Raw genomic sequence first — 20,491 nt, 5'->3', positions numbered from 1 at the left:
CTCCCCACACTGGCAACTAACCAGCAACCTAAAATCAGGCCAGGAGATAAGGTACTTTAAAAAAAAATTTTATTTCCATAGGTTATTGGGGAACAGATGGTGTTTGGTTACATGAGTAAGTTCTTTAGTGGTGATTTATGAGATTCTCATGCACCCATTACCCAAGCAGCGTATGCTGCACACAATTTGTAGTCTTTTGTCTCTCACCCCACCCTTTCCTCCTGAGTCCCCAAAGTCCACTGTGTCATTCTCATGCCTTTGCATCCTCACAGCTTAGCTCCCACTGATGAGTGAGAACATACGACATTCAGTTTTCCATTCCTGAATTACTTCACTTAGAATAATAGTCCCAATCTCAAGGTCACTGTGAATGCCATTAATTCATTCCATTTTATGGCTGAGTAGTAGTCCATCATATATATATATATCACAGTTTCTTTATCCACTGTTGATTGATGGGCATTTGGGTTGGTTCCACATTTTTGCAATTGCAAATTGTGCTGCTGTAAACATGCGTGTACAAGTCTCTGTTTCATATGACTTATTTTCCTCTTGGTAGACCCCAACTAGTGAAATTACTGGATCAAATTGTAGTTCTACTTTTAGTTCTTTAAGGAATCTCCACATCGTTTCCCATACTGGTTGTACTAGTTTACATTCCCACCAGCAGTGTAGAACTGTTCCCTGTTCACCGCATCCATGCCAATATCTATTATTTTTTAATTTTTTTATTATGGCCATTCTTGCAGGAGTAAAGTGGTATCACATTGTAGTTTTGATTTGCATTTCCCTAATCATTAGTGATGTTGAGCATTTTTCCATGTTTGTTGGCCATTTGTATATCTTCTTTTGAGAATTGTCTATTCATGTCCTTAGCCCACTTTTTGATGGGATTTTTTTTCTTGCTAATTTGTTTGAGTTCATTGTGGATTCTGGATATTAGTCCTTTCTCAGATGTATAGATTGTGAAGATTTTCTCCCACTCTGTGGGTTGTCTGTTTACTCTGCCGACTGTTTCTTTTGCCGTGCAAAAGTTCTTTGATTTAATTAAGTTCCAGCTATTTATCTTTTTTGTTGTTGTTGCATTTTCTTTTGGGTTCTTGGTCATGAAGTCCTTGCCTAAGCCAATGTCTACAAGGGTTTTTCCAATGTTATCTTCTAGAATTTTTATAGTTTCAGGTCTTAGATAAAGTCCTTGATCCATCTTGAGTTGATTTTTTATAAGATAAGAGATGAGAATTCAGTTTCATTCTCCTACATGTGGCTTGCCAATTATCCCAACACCATTTGTTGAATAGGGTGTCCTTTCTCCACTTTTATCTTTTTGTTTGCTGTAAGTATTTGGGTTTACTTCTGGGTTCTCTATTCTGTCATTGGCCTATGTGCCTATTTTTATACCAGTACCATGCTGTTTTGGTGACTATGGCCTTATACTATAGTTTGAGGTTGGGTAATGTGATGCCTCCAAATTTGAGAGGAATGAGGGTAGTATTTTGATGGGAACTGCATTGAATTTGTAGACTGCTTTTGGCAGTATGGTCATTTTCACAATATTGATTCTACCCATCCATAAGCATGGGATGTATTTCCATTTGTTTGTGTCACCTATGATTTCTTACAGCAGTGTTTTGTAGTTTTCCTTGTAGAGGTCTTTCACCTCCTTGGTTAGGTATATTCCTAAGTTTTTTGGTTTCTGTTTTTTGTTTGTTTTGCAGCTATTGTAAAAGGGGTTGAGTTCTTGATTTCATTCTCAGCTTGGTCACTGTTAGTATATAAAAGAGCTACTGATTTGTGTACATTAATTTTGTATCTGGAAACTTTGCTGAATTCTTTTATCAGTTCTAGGAGCTTTCTGGAGGAGTCTTTAGGGTTTTCTATGTAAATAATCATATCATCAGCAAACAAACAGCAACAGTCTGACTTCCTCTTTCCCGATTTGGATAACCTTTCTTTCTTTCTCTTGTCTGATTGCTCTGGTTAGGACTTCCATTACTATGTTGAAGAGGAGTGGTGAGAGTGAGCATCCTTGTCTTGTTCCAGTTCTCAAAGAGAATGCTTTCAATGCTTTCAACTTTTCCCCATTCTGTATTATGTTGACTGTGGGTTTGTCATAGATGACTTTTATTACATTGAGGTATGTCCTGTGTAGGCCGATTTTGCTGAGGGTTTTAATCGTAAAGGATGCTGAATTTTGTCGAAGGCTTTTTCCACATCTATTGAGATGATCATGTGATTTTTGTCTTTAATTGTTTATGTGGTGTATCCCATTTATTGACTTGAGTACGTTAAACCATCCCTGATCCCTGGTATGAAACCCACGTAATCATGGTGAATTATCTTTTTGATATACTGTTGTATTCAGTTAGCTAGTATTTTGTTGAGGATTTCTACATCTATGTTCATCAGGGATATTGGTTTGTAGTTTTCCTTTTTGGTTATGTCCTTTCCTGGTTTTGATATTAGGGTGGTACTGGCTTCATAGAATGATTTAGGGAGGATTCCCTCTTTGTCTATCTCATGGAATAGTGTCGATAGGATTGGTACCAATTCTCTTTGAATGTCTGATAGAACTCTACTGTGAATCCATCTGGTCCTGGACTTTTTTGGTTGGTAATTATTTTATTACCATTTCAATCTCACTGCTTGTTATTGGTCTGTTCAGGGTTATCTAATTCTCCCTGATTTAGGCTAGGAGGGTTGTATCATTCCAGGAATTTATCCATTTCCTCTAGGTTTTCTAGTTTACATGGGTAAAGGTGTTCACAGTAGCCTTGAAAAATCTTTTGTATTTCTGTGGTGTCAGTTGTAATATCTCTCATTTCATTTCTAATTGAGCTTCTTTGGATTTTCTCTCTTTTTGTCTTGGTTAAACTTGCTAATGGGCTACCAATTTTATTTACCTTATCAAAGAACTAGCTTTTTGTTTCATTTATCTTTTGTGGTTTTTTGTTTAAGTTTCATTTAGTTCTGCTCTGATCTTGGTTATTTCCTTTCTTCTGCTGGGTTTGGGTTTGGTTTGTTCTTGTTTCTTTAGTTCGTTGAGGTGTGACCTTAGATTGTCTGTTTGTGCTCGTTCACTTTTCCATGTAGGTGTTTAGGGCTATGAACTCTCCTCTTAGCACCACCTTTGCTGTATTCCAGAGGTTTTGGTAGGTTGCGTCACTACTGTCATTCAGTTCAAAGAATTTTATTTTTTATTTATTTATTTATTTTATTTATTTATTTATTTTTTTTGAGACGGAGCGTTGCTCAGTCACCCAGGTTGGAGTGCAGTGGCGCGATCTCAGCTCACTGCAAGCTCTGCCTCCCGGGTTCACGCCATTCTCCTGCCTCAGCCTCCTGAGTAGCTGGGACTACAGGCACCTGCCACCACGCCCTGCTAATTTTTTTTGGTATTTTTAGTAGAGATGGGGTTTCACCATGTTAGCCAGGATGGTCTCGATCTCCTGACCCATGATCCACCCACCTCGGCCTCCCAAAGTGCTGGGATTACAGGTGTGAGCCACTGCGTCCGGCCTCAGTTTGAAGAATTTTTAAATTTCCATCTTGATTTCATTTTTGACCCATTGATCATTCAGGAGCAGGTTATTTAATTTCCATGTATTTGCATGGTTTTGAGGGTTCTTCTTGGAGTTGACTTCCAGTTTTATTCCACTGTGGTCTCAGAAGGTGCCCAATATAATTTCAATTTTCTTAAATTTATTGAGGCTCATTTTGTGGCCTATATATATGGTTTATCTTGAAGAAAGTTCCACACACTGATGAATATATGTTCTGTAGTTGTTGGCTAGAATGTTCTGTAAATATCTGTTAAGTCCATTTGTTCCAGGGTATAGTTTACATTCACTGTTTCTTTGTTGACTTTCTGCATTGATGACCTGGTTAGTGCTGTCAGTGGAGTACTGAAGTCCCCCACTATTATTGTGTTGCCATGTGTCTCATTTCTCTTTTTTTTTTTTTTTTTTTAAGACAGAATCTCGCTCTGTCACCCAGGCTGGAGTGCAATGGCACTATCTTGCCTCACTGCAACCTCCACCTCTGGGTTCACGCCATTCTCCTGCCTCAGCCTCCCAAATAGCTGAGATTACAGGAGCCTACCACCACACCTGGCTAATTTTTTGTATATTTAGTAGAGACAGGTTTTCACCATGTTGGCCAGGCTGGTCTCAAACTCCTGACCTCAGGTGATCCACCCACTTTAGCCTCCCAAAGTGCTAGATTACAGGCGTGAGCCACTGTGCCTGGCCTGTCTATCTCATATCTTAGGTCTACTAGCAATTGTTTTATAAATGTGGGAGCTCCAGTGTTAGGTGCATATATATTTAGGATTGTGATATTGTCCTGTTGTACAAGGCTTCTTATCATTATATAATGTCCCACTTTGTCTTTTTTAACTGTTGTTGCTTTAGAGTTTGTTTTGTCTGATATAAGAATGGCTACTCCTGCTTGCTTTTGGTGTCCACTTGCATGGAAAGTCTTTTTCCACCCCTTTACCTTAAGTTTATGTGAGTCTTATGTGTTAGGTGAGTCTCTTGAAGGGAGCAGATGGTTGGTGAATCCTTATGCATTCCACCATTCTGTATCTTTTAAGTGGAGCATTTAGGCCACTTACATTCAACGTTAATATTGAGATGTGAGATACTATTCTAGTCATCATACTACTTGTTTCCTGAATACCTTGGGTTTTTTTAATTGTTATTGTTATATAAATCCTGTTGGATTTATGCTTTAAGGAGGTTCCATTTTGGTGTATTTTGAAAATTTGTTTCAAGATTTAGAGCTCCTTTTAGCAATTCTTGTAGTGCTTGCTTGGTAGTAGCAAATTCTCTCAGCATTTGTTTGTCTGAAACAAACTATCTTTCCTTCATTTATGATGCTTAGTTTTGCTGGATACAAAATTCTTGGCTGATAATTGTTTTGTTTAAGGAGGCTGAAGATAGAACCCCAATCCCTTCTAGCTTGTAGTGTTTCTGTTGGGAAATTTGCTGTTAATCTGATAGATTTTCCTTTATAGGTTACCTGGTGCTTTTGGCTCATAGCTCTTAAGATTCTTTCCTTTGTCCTTTTTTTTTTTTTTTTTTTTGAGACAGAGTTTCATTCTTATTGCCCAGGCTGGAGTGCAATGGTGCGATCTTGGCTCACCACAACCTTCGCCTCCCAAATTCAAGCGATTCTCTTGCCTCAGCCTCCCGAGTAGCTGGGATTACAGGCGTGCACCACCATTCCCAGCTAATTTTTTCTATTTTTAGTAGACACGGGGTTTCTCCATGTTGGTCAGGCTGGTTGCAAACTCCCGACCTCAGGTGATCCGCCCACCTTGGCCTCCCAAAGTGCTGGGATTACAGGCGTGAGCCACAGCACCCAGCCTCCTTCATCTTAACTTTAGATAATATGATGACAATGTGCCTGGGCAATGATCTTTTTGCAATGAATTTCCCAGGTGTTCTCTGAGCTTCCTTTATTTGGACATCTAAGTCTCTAGCAAGGCTAGGGAAGTTTTCCTTGATTATTTCCCCAAATACATTTTCCAAATTTTTAGATTTCTCTTCTTCCTCAGGAACGCCAATTATTCTTAGGTTTGGTCATTTAACATAATCCCAGACTTCTTGGATACTTTGTTCATATTTTCTTATTCTTATTTCTTTGCCTTTGTTGGATTGGGTTAATTCAAAAACCTTGTCTTCGAGCTCTGAAGTTCTTTCTTCTGCTTGTTCAATTCTATTGCTGAGACTTTCCAGAGCATTTTACATTTCTCTAAGTGCATCCATTGTTTCCTGAAGTTTTTATTGTTTTTTATTTATGCTCTCTATTTCATTGAAAATTTATCCCCTCAAGTGAAGGACCTCTTCAAGGAGAACTACAAACCATTGCTCAATGAAATAAAAGAGGACGCAAATAAATGGAAGAACATTCCATGCTCATGAATAGGAAGAATCAATATTGTGAAAATGGCCATACTGCCCAAGGTAATTTATAGATTCAATGCCATCCCCATCAAGCTACCAAGGATTTTCTTCAGAGAATTGGAAAAAACTACTTTAAAGTTCATATGGAACTAAAAAAGAGCCCGCATTGCCAAGACAATCATAAGCAAAAAGAACAAAGCTGGAAGCATCACGCTACCTGACTTCAAACTACATTACAAGGCTACAGTAACCAAAACAGCATGGTACTGGTACCAAAACAGAGAGACAGACCAATGGAACAGAACAGAGGCCTCAGAAATAACACCATACATCTACAACCATCTGATCTTTGACAAACCTGACAAAAACAAGAAATGGGGAAAGGATTCCCTGTTTAATAAACGGTGCTGGGAAAACTGGCTAGCCATATGTAGAAAGCTGAAACTGGATCCCTTCCTCACACCTTATACAAAAATTAATTCACGATGGATTAAAGACTTAAATGTCAGACTTAAAACCATAAAAACCCTAGAAGAAAACCTAGGCAATACCATTCAGGACAGACATGGGCAAGGATTTCATGACTAAAACACAAAAAGCAATGGCAACAAAAGCCAAAATAGACAAATGGGATCTAATTAAACTAAAGAGCTTCTGCACAGCAAAAGAAACTATCATCAGAGTGAACAGGCAACCTACAGAATGGGAGAAAATTTTTGCAATCTACCCATCAGACAAAGGGCTAATATCCAGAATCCACAAAGAACTTAAACAAATTTACAAGAAAAAATCAAACAACCCCATCAAAAAGTGGGCAAAGGATATGAACAGACACTTTTCAAAAGAAGACCTTTATGCAGCCAACAGGCACATGAAGAAATGCTCATCATCACTGGTCATCAGAGAAATGCAAATCAAAACCACAATGAGATACCATCTCACACCAGTTAGAACAGTGATCATTAAAAAGTCAGGAAACAGCCAGGCGCAGTGGCTCATGCCTATAATCCCAGCACTTTGGGAGGCCAAGGCGGGCGGATCACAAGGTCAGCAGATCAAGACCATCCTGGCTAACACAGTGAGACCCCGTCTCTACTAAAAAATACAAAAAATTAGCCGGGTGTGGTGGCGGGTGCCTGTAGTCCCAGCTACTCGGGAGGCTGAGGCAGGAGAATGGCATGAAACCAGGAGGCAGAGCCTGCAGTGAGCCAAGATCATGCCACTGCACTCCAGCCTGGGTGACAGTGAGCCAAGATCATGCCACTGCACTCCGGCCTGGGCAACAGTGAGCTGAGATCATGCCACTGTACTCCAGCCTGGGCAACAGAGTGAGACTCCGTCAAAAAAAAAAAGAAAAGAAAAGAAAAAGTCAGGAAACAGCAGGTGCTGGAGAGGATGTAGAGCAATAGGAACACTTTTACACTGTTGGTGGGAGTGTAAACTAGTTCAACCATTGTGGAAGACAGTGGGCAATTCCTCAAGACTCTAGAACTCGAAATACCATTTGACCCAGTGATCCCATTACTGGGTATATACCCAAAGGATTATACATCATGCTACTATAAAGACACATGCACACATATGTTTATTGTGGCACTATTCACAATAGCAAAGACTAAGAACTAACCCAAATGTCCATCAATGATAGACTGGATTAAGAAAATGTGGCACATATACACCATGGAATACTATGCAGCCATAAAAAAGGATGGTTTCATGTCCTTTGTAGGGACATAGATGAAGCTGGAAACCATCATTCTGAGCAAACTATCACAAGGACAGAAAACCAAACACCGCATGTTCTCACTCATAGGTGGGAATTGAACAACAAGAACACTTGGACACAGGGCAGGGAACATCACACACTGGAGCCTGTCATGCGGTGGGGGTATGGGGGAGGGATAGCTTTAGGAGAAATACGTAATGTAAATGATGAGTTAATGAGTGCAGCAAACCAACATGGCACAGCTATACATATGTAACAAATCTGCACGTTGTGCACATGTACCCTAGAACTTAAAGTATAATAAAAAAAAAGAAAAAGAAAATTTATCCCCTCATTTCTTGTATCATTTTTTGACTTCCTTATATTGGGCTTTGCCTTTCTCTGGTGCCTTCTGATTAGCTTAATAACTAATCTTCTGAATTCTTTTTCAGGTAAATCAGGGATTTCTTCTTGGTTTGGACCCATTGCTAGTGAGCTAGTGTGATTTCTTCAGGGTGTTAAGGAACCTTGTTTTGTCATATTGTCAGAGTTGGTTTTCTGGTTCCTTCTCATTTTGGTAGGCTCTGTCAGAGGGAAGGTCTAGGGCTCAAGGCTGTTGTTCAGATTCTTTTGTCCCATGGGGTGTTCCCTTGATGTAGGTAGTACTCTCCCCATTTTCCTAGAGCTGTGGCTTCCTGAGAGCCGAGCTATAGTGATTGTTGTCTCTCTTCTGGATCTAGCCATCCAGCAAGTCTACCAGGTTCTGGGCTGGTACTGGGGATTGTCTGCACAGAGTCCTGTGATATGAACTGTCTGTGGGTCTCTCAGCCATGGATACCAGCACAGTATTTTGGGTATCTCCCAGGTCCTGCTGGAGCAATCCGCTTCCTTCAGAGGGTCTATGGGTTCTCTCAGCTTTCCTGATTTATTTCTGCAGTCATTCTGGAGCAAAAGTTCACGATACAAGCCTCCACATGCTGCTCTGGCCATCCGAGTGGGAACTGCAATCTAGTCCTGCCTCCCATCTGCCATGATCTCCAAAATGAGAAATCAGGTACTTGTTAAAACATGGAAAGAGGGATCACCTGCTCAACTATTGCAACCCAAATGGAAGGGACCATTTTCAGTGGTGCCGGCCATGCCTTCTGTGGTCAAAGTACTAGGATTAGGTAGTTGGATCCATCTTTCCAGGGTCAAGCCTGCAATAACTGAAGCCCTGGACCTGGAACCTGAAGCTCCCATCAGCCACTACACCTGTGAACCTGTGGGAACAGTGAAGTACCTGTTTGAAAGACAGCCGAAAAATAAGTAAATGCCTACCAACTTTCCTTGGTGTCTTTGTTGCATAATTATCGTAAGCTGGATATTGGTAGCTATTTTTCATATTTTTACAATTTGTTTTATTCAAAATGGATGGAATCACTTCCTTTGTAATAATTAACCAAAGTGTTTCAATTCATTTTTATAACAAGCATTCCTGACAGCATAGGTATCCACCCCCTAAAGTTCCCATTCTATAGGACAAAATAACAAATAAGTAATTTTTTTTTTGTTCCATAATGGTCACCCACAGCCTGTGTATACAGGAACCATGTATTACTAGCAATCAGCTTTATTTCACAACAGAGCTTCCCTTTACCCCTCCAGCAATTAGTGGATTCTGGGTATTTATTAAGAACTTTGAATTTAACACAAAGACTGTTAAATACCACCAGCCCAGCCCTGGCAAAGGACTGTTGGTTTTGTTTATCTCCATCATCATCGAAATATACTGCCATCCTGATCTCAGCCCAATCTTGGGCCCTTAAGGAAATGACCTATCACCCTAACTATAAGGGAGGAATTCTCTTCAAACTAATGAGCCTGGATGACATACATGAATTCAAAATTATGGAAATGACAAGGGTTACAATGACAGGATGAGCAGTAAACCTTCTCCAATCCCATCTGAGCAACCTGTCTGGAGTTGCATCCCCTCAGAAATCAATTTGGGGCCCAATATAAATGTACACAGAGCTAAAATTCCAGGTGCCACTTTGTATTAACAGAAGTGAAAATTCTGGTCCGGTCCTTGGAACCTTGAAAAGTCATCAATGTGCCAGGCGCGGTGACTCACACCTGTAATCCCAGCACTTTGGCAGGCCGAGGCGGGCAGATCATGAGGTCAGGAGATTTGAGACCATTCTGGCTAACACAGTGAAACCCCATTTCTACTAAAAATACAAAAAACTAGCCAGGTGTGGTGGCACACGCCTGTAGTCCCAGCTACTCAGGAGGCTGTGGCAGAAGAATCGCTCGAACCTGGGAGGTGGAGGTTGCAGTGAGCTGAGATCGCACCATTGCACTCCAGCCTAGGCGACAGAGAGAGACTCCATCTCAAAAATAATAATAATAATAAATAAATAAATAAAAGTAAAGATAAAATAAAGTCATCAATGCAACTACACCCTGGAAGTTAATCCTTCACCAGATTACATAAGCTATACAGCTACCCGAACTGCATCATTTAGATAACCTGTACGGTTTTCATGGAAACCAACCATCCCTGGTTAAGGGCTTTAAAGGATGGACAGCCTAAGTACGGTCGAGGCAGGCCCACTAGCTGCATTCACGGTTCCCCTTGTGAAGAATGTACTAATCCTGAGACGTCTAGTTGCCTTTTGGTTCCCCAGTATGAAAATACCTCTGGGTGATTGTTACCGGACACTAAGCCTAACTACCTCCACTGGGAAAAAAGAACTGCTGGGGCAACTCAAGATACCTCCCAAGGTCCTTTCCAGCCTTTAACTGGGGCCACCTTAGCAGAGACCTCAACCATATGGGAAAGCGAAAACAACAAGCTAGCCCATGTGTTCACCATAGAAAACAAGTTTTGTCTTGAAAAACAACGAGCCTTTTTCCTGTGCAGGACCAGTTCCTACTTAGATTTACCAGCCAACTGGACTGGAACCTGTAACTTGTTATTTAGCTCCCAAAATTAATGTAGCTCCCAACAACCAATTCCTCAGTATACCTTTAACTGCAACCACCAGACACAAATGAGCCATCCAACTCACACCCCTTTTGGTCAGGCTAGGAAGAACAGCAAGAGTAGAAACAGGAGTTAGCAGGCTTGCAATCTCCCTATCCTATCACCAGCTTGTCCAAGGATTTTATGGAAAGCTCAGAAGACATTGCCCAAAGTATCATCGCCATACAAAATCAGACAGACTCCTTGGCAGCAGTCACTTTACAGAACTGAAAGGGACTGGATCTCCTAACTGCTTAAAAAGGTGGCTTATGTCTTTTTCTAGAGGAAAAATGCTGTTTTTATGTCAACTAATCAGGATTAGTAAGGGATGCCGCCTGGAAATTAGCTGACTGGGCCCCTAAGATACGACAACAGCTGCCTGAGTCATGGGGCTCCTGGTCAGAAATGCTAAGTTGAGGTGCATGGCTCCTTCCTCCAGCCGGCCCATCACTAATGACTTTATTTGCCTTGGTTTTTGGACCATGTTCATTAAATCTCTTAAACAAATTCATTTCCTCTTGCCCAGAGACCATGAAGCTTCAGATGATCATGAGACAAGGTTTCCAGCCAGTTCCAGGTAAAGACACCACCCCTGGCCATCCAGCAACTACCCTGTCTCCACTAGACAGAGCAGGGTGAGAGTTCCGTGATCCCCAATAGGTAGGAACTGTGCCCAAATCAGCATGAAGCAGTTACTGAAGAAAGACCATCAGTCCCTCGGCCTCCTGTAAAGATGATGGGGATCACATCTCGGGGGAAATGAGGCAGGAGAATAGGGTCTGGAGGCAGGGAACCTAAGGCCGATTTGTGCTGACTTCCTAGAACTGAATCAAAAGGAAAACTCCACCTCTCCGCATCCAGGTAACAAAAGAAGAGGCTACTCCCTTTGCAACGCCACCCATTCCACTGTATCGCAGATGAAAAATGGAAAGTACCTGATTGGTCGCCTCCCATGACCAATCAGAATGGTAGCGGGCCTGGTCTTCATTTACACAGGGTGTAAGCAGGTAACCAATGGGAAACCTCAAGAGAGTATTTAAACTCCAGAAAATTCTGTAACGAGGGCTCTTGAGCCGTTTACTCGAGCCCGATCCCACACTATGGAATGTACTTTCTTTTCAAGAAATCTGTGCTTTCATTTCTTCATTCTTTTGTTGCTTTGTGCATCTTGTGCAATTCTTTGTTCAAACCACCAAGAACCTGGACAACTCGTAGTCAAGACCCTCCCCAGATAATACTATCTAATGTAGAAGATTCCTTGAGTGTGGGAGGGTGAGGCTGCAATGAGCTGAGATTGTGCACCATCACACCACTAAACTCCATCCTGGGTGACAGTGAGACTGTCTCCAAAAAAAATGTAAAATATAAAAAAAGATTTATACAAAGATTAATTTTTTTAAACTGGAGTGGCTAGATTAATATCAGATAAAGCAAACCTCCCAGTAAAACAAAATTACCCGAGACACAGGGAAACATGTATATAATGACAAAAAGGTCAATCCATCAAAAAAAATAGCAAGTCTAAATACGTGTATACTCAACAACAGAGCTGCAAAATAAGTGATACAGAAACCAACAGAACTGAAAAGAGAAACAGACAAATCTGCAATTAAAGCTGGAGACTTCTATACCTCTCTCTCAACAATTCGTAGAATAGTCAGAAAACCAGCAAGGATATAAAAGAGCTCAATGACACCATCAACCAAAAGAATCAATCAACATCTGTACATGCAGCACACAACAGCAGAATATACATTCTTTCCAAGTGCCCACAAAATAAATATCAAAATAGACCATATTCTGAGCCATGTAACAAACGTCAACACATTTAAAATTAAAATTCTTTCAGTTTAGTGTATTCTCCCACCACAATAGAATCAAACTAGAAATTAATAACAGAGAGATAACAGGTAACTCTCCAAACACAAAGTAAACAAGACAGTTCTATATAATAATCTCATAGGTCAAAGAGGAAATTTCAAGGGAATTTAAAAATACATTGAACTGAATGAAAGTGAAGAGACAACACATCAAATTGCAGGACACAGCTAAAGCAGTGCCAAAGGAAAACATATAGATCTACACGTCCACCTCACAAAAGAAGGAAGTCTAAATAATCATCTAAACCCCCAGCGTGAGCCACTGCACCCAGCTGACATTTCTTCAAAGAAGATATATAAATGATGAATAGCCTCATAAAAGATGCTCAACAATGGCCGCGTGTGGTGGCTCATGCCTGTAATCCCAGAGCTTTGAGAGGCCGAGGTGGGAGGATCACTTGAGGCCAAGAGTTCAAGACCAGTCTGGGTAACATAGCAAGACCCCACCTCTACAAAAAAAAAAAAGTTTTAAAAACTTAGCCAGGCATGGTAGCATGCGCGTGTGGTCCTTGCTACTTCGGAGGCTGAGGAGGGAGAATCGCCTGAGCCCAGGAGCTCAAGACCAGCCTGGGCAACATAGGAAGACCTCATCTCTACAAAAAATTTAAAAATTAGCCAGGCTTGGCAGTGTGCACCTGTGGTCTTGGCTACTCTCCCAAGCTGAGGTGGGAGGATTACTTGAGCCCAGGAAATTGAGGCTACAGTGAGCTATGATCATGCCCCTGTACTCCAGCCTGGGTGACACAGTAAGACCCTGTCCCAAAAATAAAAATAAGTCACTTTAGAAATGCAAGTCAAAACTGAACAGAAATACCACTTCATGCCCACTAAGATGGTGAAAATTGTCTTATTTTTTAGTTTTATTATTACTTTTTTAAAGACACGGTCTCCCTCTGTTACACAGGCTAGAGTGCAGTGGCGCTATCCTGGCTCACTGCAGCCTCCAACTCCTGGGCTCAAGTGATCCTCCCACCTCAGTCTCCCAAGTAGCTGGGACTACAGGCACACACCACCATGCCTGGCTAACTTTTTAATGTTTTTGTAGAGACAGTGTCTTGCTATGGTGCCCAGGCTAGTCTCGAATTCTTGGGCTCAAGTGATCCTCCCACCTCAGCCTCCCAAAGTGCTGGGATTATAGACATAAACCACCACTCCTGGCCTGATGGTTAAAATTTCAGACAGACAACAAATGCTGGTAAGGATGCAGAGAAACTGGAGCCCTTGTGCACTGCTGGTATAAATAAAAAATGGTACTGCCACTATGGAAAACAGTTTGGTGGTTCCTCAAATGGTTAGACACAGAGTTCTATGATCCAGTAATTCCAATCCTAGGTCCATACCCAAGAGAAATGAAAACATATTCCTTGCAAAAACTTGTACAAGAATGTTCATAGCAGCATTAGTCATAATTTTTAAAAGTGGAAATATCTAAATGTCCATCAACTCGTGAAATATAAACAAAATATGCTATAAATACACAATGAAATCATACTTGACAATAAAATACCAATACTTGCTTCAACGTGGATGTAAAACACAAAAGGCCACCGATTGTATGATTCCATTTATATAAAATGTCTGGAATAGACAAATCTACAGAGACAGAAAGGTTAGTGCTTGCCAGAGGCTGTGGGAATAAGCAAATAGGGACTGATGGCTCATGGATACAGGGCTTCTTTTTTGGTTAATGAAAATGCTTAAAATTAGATAACAATGATGGCTGCACAACTTTTTGAACATACAAAAAACTCTGAACTGTAAACTGTAAACTTTAAAATGGTGAATTTTATGGTACACAGATTATATTGCAACAAAAGTGTTATTTAAAAAAAGAACTCCAAAAAGAAATTTCTAAGCCCAGAGAGTTTCACAGTAAAATCCTACCAAACATTTTTAAAAGACGTAACACATTTCTATACAATCTCTTCCAGAAAACAGAGGAGGAATAAATACTTCCTGATTTATTTTATGAAGCTTGTGTTACCTTGATACCAAAACCAGACAAAGGCAATACAAAAAAAAGAAAAATTACAGGCCGGGCACGGTGGGGCTCACGCCTGTAATCCCAGCACTTTGGGAGGCTGAAGCGGGCAGATCACAAAGTCAGGAGATCGAGACCATCCGGGCCAACATGGTGAAACACTGTCTCTACTAAAACACAAAAAATTAGCCAGGCGTGGTGGTGGGTGCCTGTAGTCCCATCTACTTGGGAGGCTAAGGCAGGGGAATCCGCTGAACCAGGGAGGCGGAGATTGCAGTGAGCCGAGATCACACCACTGCACACCAGCCTGGTGACACAGCAAGACTCCGTCTCAACAACAACAACAAAAAAAGACAAGAAAATTACAGATCAAAATCCCTCATGAATATAAGTGTAAGACTCCTTAGTAAAAATGCTAACAAATACAATTCAGCAACACATAAAGAGAATTAGGTACCATGACCATGTGGGATTTATTCTAGGAATGCAAGGCTGGTTCAATATTCAAAAATCAATGTAATTCACTATATTAACAGACTAAAGAAGAAAACTCACATGATCATATCAGTGCAGAAAAAACCTGACAAAATTCAACACCCATTCAAAACAAAAACTCTCAGAAAAGTAAGAATAGAATAGAGTAGAACTGCCCCAACTTGATAAACAGCATCTACCTCAAAAGAAAAAACAACTCAACCCTACAGCTAACATTATACTTAATTGTGATACATCAAATGCTTTTTCCTAAGATTGGGAGCATGGCAAGTATGTCAGCTCTCGCCATTCTTACTCAACATAATGCTGAAGTTTCTAGCCAGTGCCATAACGCGACGCACATAGATCGAGATACGCAGACCAATGGGATAGACTACAGAGTCCCGAAATAAACTCTTGCATATATGGCCAAATGATTTTTGACAAGAGCGTCAAGACCATTTTATGGTAAAAGGACAGTCTTTTCAGCAAATCTGAGGTGGGCGGATCACCTGAGGTCGGGAGTTCAAGACCAGTCTGACCAACATGGAGAAACCCCATCTCTACTAAAAATACAAAAATTAGACAGGCATAATGGCAGGTGCCTGTAATCCCAGCTACTCAGGAGGCTGAGGCAGGAGAATCACTTGAACCCGGGAGGCGGGTTCCATTGCACTCCAGGCTGGGCAACAAGAACAAAACTCTGTCTCAAAAAAAAAAAAGAAGAAGAAGAAAGCTGGATCCTTATCTAACACCACACACAAAAATTAACTAAAAATGGATCAAAGACCTGAATGTGAGACCTTAAAAAAGTAAAACTCTTAAAAGAAAACATAGGTCAAAAGCTTCACAACATTAGATTTGACAGCGACTTCTTGGATATGGCATCAAAGGTAAAGGCAACAAAAGAAAAAACAGACAAACTAGACTTCATGAAAATTTTAAAATGTTGTGCATCAAATGACACCATCAGTTCAGTAAAAAGGGCATACATAGAATGAGAGAAAATTGTAAATCATATATCTGAAAAGGATTATACTCAGAATATACAGAGAATGCCTAAAACTCAACAACAACCAAAAAAACAGATTCAAAAATGGGCAAGGAACTCCAAAGAAGACATTTCTTCAAAGACATTTGAAGACATTTCTTCAAAGAAGACATGCAAATGGCCAATAAGTGAAAGAAAAGATGCTCAACATCACTAATCATTAAAGAAATGCAAATCAAAACGATAAGCAGATACCACCTCACATACATTAAAATGGCTACTATCAAAAACACAGATATTAACAAGTATTGGTGAGGATGTGGAGAAATGGAAATGCATGTGTATTTCCATCAAAAGGTGGGAATGTCAAATGGTACAACCATTGTGCAAAACGATACAGCAGTTCCTTATGAACTTAAAAATGTAATTATCATATGATCCCTCAATTCCACTTCTGGGTATATACCCAAAAGAATTGAAAGCAAGGTCTCAAAGAGATATTTATACAACCATGTTCATGGCAGCACTCTTCATAAGAGTTAAAACATGGAAGCAACCCAATGGTCCATTGACAGAGGAATGGATAAGCAAAATGTCATACATACTACAATGGAATATTACTCCTTAAGAAGTAAGGAGTAAGTAATATTACGCCTTAAGAAGGAAGGAGGTGGCTGGGCGCAGTGGCTTACGCCTGTAATCCCAGCACTTTGGGAGGCTGAGGCAGGTGGATCACAAGGTCAGGAGTTCAAGACCAGCCTGGCCAAGATAGTGAAACCCCGTCTCTACTAAAAATACAAAAATTAGCTGGGCACTGTGGCAGGTGCCTGTAATCCCAGCTACTCAGGAGGCTGAGGCAGGAGAATTGCTTGAATCCAGGGGGTGGAGCTTGCAAGTGAGCCAAGATAGTGCCACTGCACTCCAGCCTGGGCGACAGAGCGAGACTCTGTCTCAAAAAAAAAAAAAAAAGAACAGTAAAAAGGAAGCCAGGTACAGTGGCTCACGCTTGTAATCCCAGCAATTTGGAAGGCCGAGGTGGGCGGATCATGAGGTCAGGAGATCAAGACCATCCTGGCCAACATGGTGAAACCCCGTCTCTACTGAAAAAAAAAAGGCAAAACTTAGCTGGGCGTGGTGGCACCTGCCTGTAGGCCCAGCTACTCCAGAGGCTGAGGTAGGAGAATGGCGTGAACCCAGGAGGCGGAGGTTGCAGTGAGCCGAGATTGCGCCACTGCACTCCAACCTGGGCGACAGAGCAAGACTCCATCTCAAAAAAAAAAAAAAAAAAAAAAAAAAGGTTACGATGGTAAATTTTATGTTATCTGTATTTTAGCACAATAAAAAAAAGCAGATCAGAAAGAAGAAATAAACTGTTTCTGTTTGCAAATTGTATGATTATCAACACAGAAGTTCCCAAGGAATCTACAAAAAAATCTCCCAGAATAAGGGAGTTGGTAAGGTTGAATGATCAAGATCAATATACAAAAGTCCATTGTATTTCTATATTCTAGCAATGAACACATGGACACCGAAATTTAAAATACAATACCACTTTCTAATGGGAACAACACAGCAAAGGTTGCTGCCTAGGTGTTAGAACACCACACCCAAAACGTGGCCAGAGATAAGAACTTAGAGGCATCTCCTCACCTAGCAGACTCCACGTTTCTGCTGCCTCCTTTAAACCGACCATTCAGGCATTCGCCCGCAAATTTAAAGGGACCCACACCCTATTCCCTAGCATGGCCAGTTGCCTCCCCCTGTCCCTCTCTGACTCTTCATTACTGCCTCAGATAACTTGGGGAGGGAGGATGGCGCTCCCCACTCACGGTGCCCTCCCTGCCAGGATCTGTAGGTAATACATCGTTGAACTTATTTCCTGTTGTGGTGGTGACTGAATGTGTGCCTTCCATCTGAAGAACCAGGGCTACCCTTGGCCAGGTTTTCCCTGGGGAACTAGGATGGGCTCCCAACACTGCAACGCTGGTCAGGCACAAACCAGACACGGGTCAGACAAGAGCCACAAGGACATCTGCCAGTATAAAGAAGCTTCCTGTATCAGGAACCCCCTGGTCACAGGTGGGACAACCAGGCACTGGCTGCCTGCCAGGTAATCCAAGTATCCCATGAAGGGTACACTGTCAACACCAAGGTCCGCTTCCTTTCATTCCCTGTGAGGGCAGGGTTGCTGGACACTCTAGTACTAGAACACCAGTTTCTCCAGGGGTGCTCAAAACACATTAGAATCATTCAAAAAAAAATAAGAAAACGTAATAGCTACAAATAAAAAAAAATGTATATTGTATGCTGAAACCTACAAAATGCTAATGAAAGAAATCAAACATGATCTAAATATATGAAGAGAAATAACATGTTCTGATTGGACATGGAAAATCCAACATAGTAATGATGTCAATTCTCCCAAATTGAATAACATGGAAAGAATCAGTCTAACCTGACTTCAAAACATATAGATAACTACAGTAAGCAAGACTACATGGTATTGGCAGAGACAAAGACACGTGGACCTGAAATAGACCCACATAAATATGTCCAGCTGATTTCTGGCAAGGTACAAAGGCAATTCAATGGAGGAAATACAGGCTTTTCAACAAGTGGTGTTGGAGATACAGGAAGGAAGGGAGAGAGGGAAGGAAGGAGGAGGGGAAAGAGGGAGGGAGGGAAGGAGGAAGGAAGGAAGGGAGGGAGGGAGGGAGGAAGGAAGGAAGGAAGGAAGGAAGGAAGGAAGGAAGGAAGGAAGGAAGGAAGGAAGGAAGGAAGGAAGGAAGGAAAGAAAGGAAGGCAGGCAGGCAGGCAGGCAGGCAGGCAGGCAAAAACCTCACACTTTTATTAACCTAAAATAGATTGTAAACTTACATGTAAAATATAAAACAATACAACTTTTAGAAAAAAAAAAAGAAAATCTTCAGGATTCAGGACTAGGCAGAGTTCTTACAGTTGACACCAAAAGCCCAATCCACAAAAGGATAAATTGATAAACTGGACTCGATCAAATTTTAAAAACATTTGTTCCATGAAAGACCAGGTGAAAAGTATGAAAAGTTAAGCTACTGACTAGGAGAAAATATTTGCAAACCATATATATGACAAAGAACCAGTTCCTAGAATATATAAAGAACAATTCAAACAGAACATGGGCAAAAGATATGAAGAGACGTTTCACCAAAGATACACAGATGGCAAATAAGTCCAGAAAGATGCTCAACACCACTCACTGTTAGGACATGCGAATTAAAACCAGTGATGTGTCACTATACCCCTATCAGAATGGCTAAAATAAAAAAGTGTCACCACCAAACACTGGCCAGAATGCACAAAAACTGAAATATTCACACACCGCTGCTGGAAATGTAAAAGAGTGTAGCCCTCTGGAAAACCTCTGGTTTCTTAAAAAACCAAGCATGCAACTACTATACCTAGAAATTTGCACTCCTGATGTTTGCACAAAAACGTGTACAGCAACTCTATTCATAATAACTCCAAATTGGAAGCTTCCACAGGTGAACGGTTAAACAAGCCATGGTACAGCCATAGCACGGAATACCACCTGGCACCACGGAATACCACCTGGCGCCACGGAATGCCACCTGGAGCCACGGAATACCACCTGGAGCCACGGAATACCACCTGGCACCACCGAATACCACCTGGCGCCACGGAATACCACCTGGAGCCACGGAATACCACCTGGCACCACGGAATACCACCTGGCACCACGGAATACCACCTGGCACCACGCAATACCACCTGGCACCACGCAATACTACCTGGCAGTAAAAAGAAACATGCTACCAACACCTGGGTGAACCTCCAGAGAATTTTGTTTGAGTGAAAACAGCCAATACCAAAAGGTTACATTTGGTATGGTTTTGTCCATGTAACATTTTCAAAATGACTAAATTATAGATATGGCAAATAGATTAGTGGTTGCCAGGGATTAAGGAGGGGGCGAGGGCAGGAGAGATGCGGGTGTGACCATGAAAGGGCAGCATGAGGGACCCCTGCAGGGATGGAGATGCTCTTCGTCTTCACTGTGTCAACATCATTGATACTGATGTATCAACATCAATATCCTGACTGGGACCCTGACTATAGTTTTGCAGGTTGTTACCACTGGGAGAAAAGGGTAAAGGATGCATGAGCGATTTCTGTATTTCTTACTACTGCATGTGAATCTACAATTATCTTAAATTAAACGTTTAATTTTTTAAAAACCCATTCCCTTAACCCCTGTCTCCCTACAGTTACTTCCCACTGCTCTGCTCCCTCCGAGAGTCATCTGCGGTTGCCACCCTGATTTCCTCACCTCCTCCTCCCTGTAACCCACGCATTCCAGGGCGTTGTCCCACCACTGAGACCGCCCTTGCCAAGTTTACCAACAACCTTCCTCTTATCAAATGCAACAGTCCGGGCTTCCCATCTTCCTTGACCTCCAGCAACATCTGGCCCAGCTGATCATGTTCTCCGAACGCTTTACTCTGCTCCCAGGATGCTGTGTGGTCGTTGTGCTGATCATGTTCTCC

At 41.4% G+C, this 20,491-nt stretch overlaps 1 protein-coding gene across 7 annotated transcripts in view; it reads right to left on the bottom strand.

The window, feature by feature from the left end:
- CACNA1B (calcium voltage-gated channel subunit alpha1 B) overlaps positions 1–20,491 on the bottom strand; it is a 247,192-nt gene that overhangs the window by 181,532 nt on the left and 45,169 nt on the right. The gene's annotated exons all lie outside the window — the stretch shown is intronic.

Source organism: Pongo abelii, chromosome 13 (assembly GCF_028885655.2).
Source record: "Pongo abelii isolate AG06213 chromosome 13, NHGRI_mPonAbe1-v2.0_pri, whole genome shotgun sequence".
NCBI lineage: Eukaryota > Metazoa > Chordata > Mammalia > Primates > Hominidae > Pongo > Pongo abelii.
This window is presented reverse-complemented; position numbering and strand designations above follow the sequence as displayed.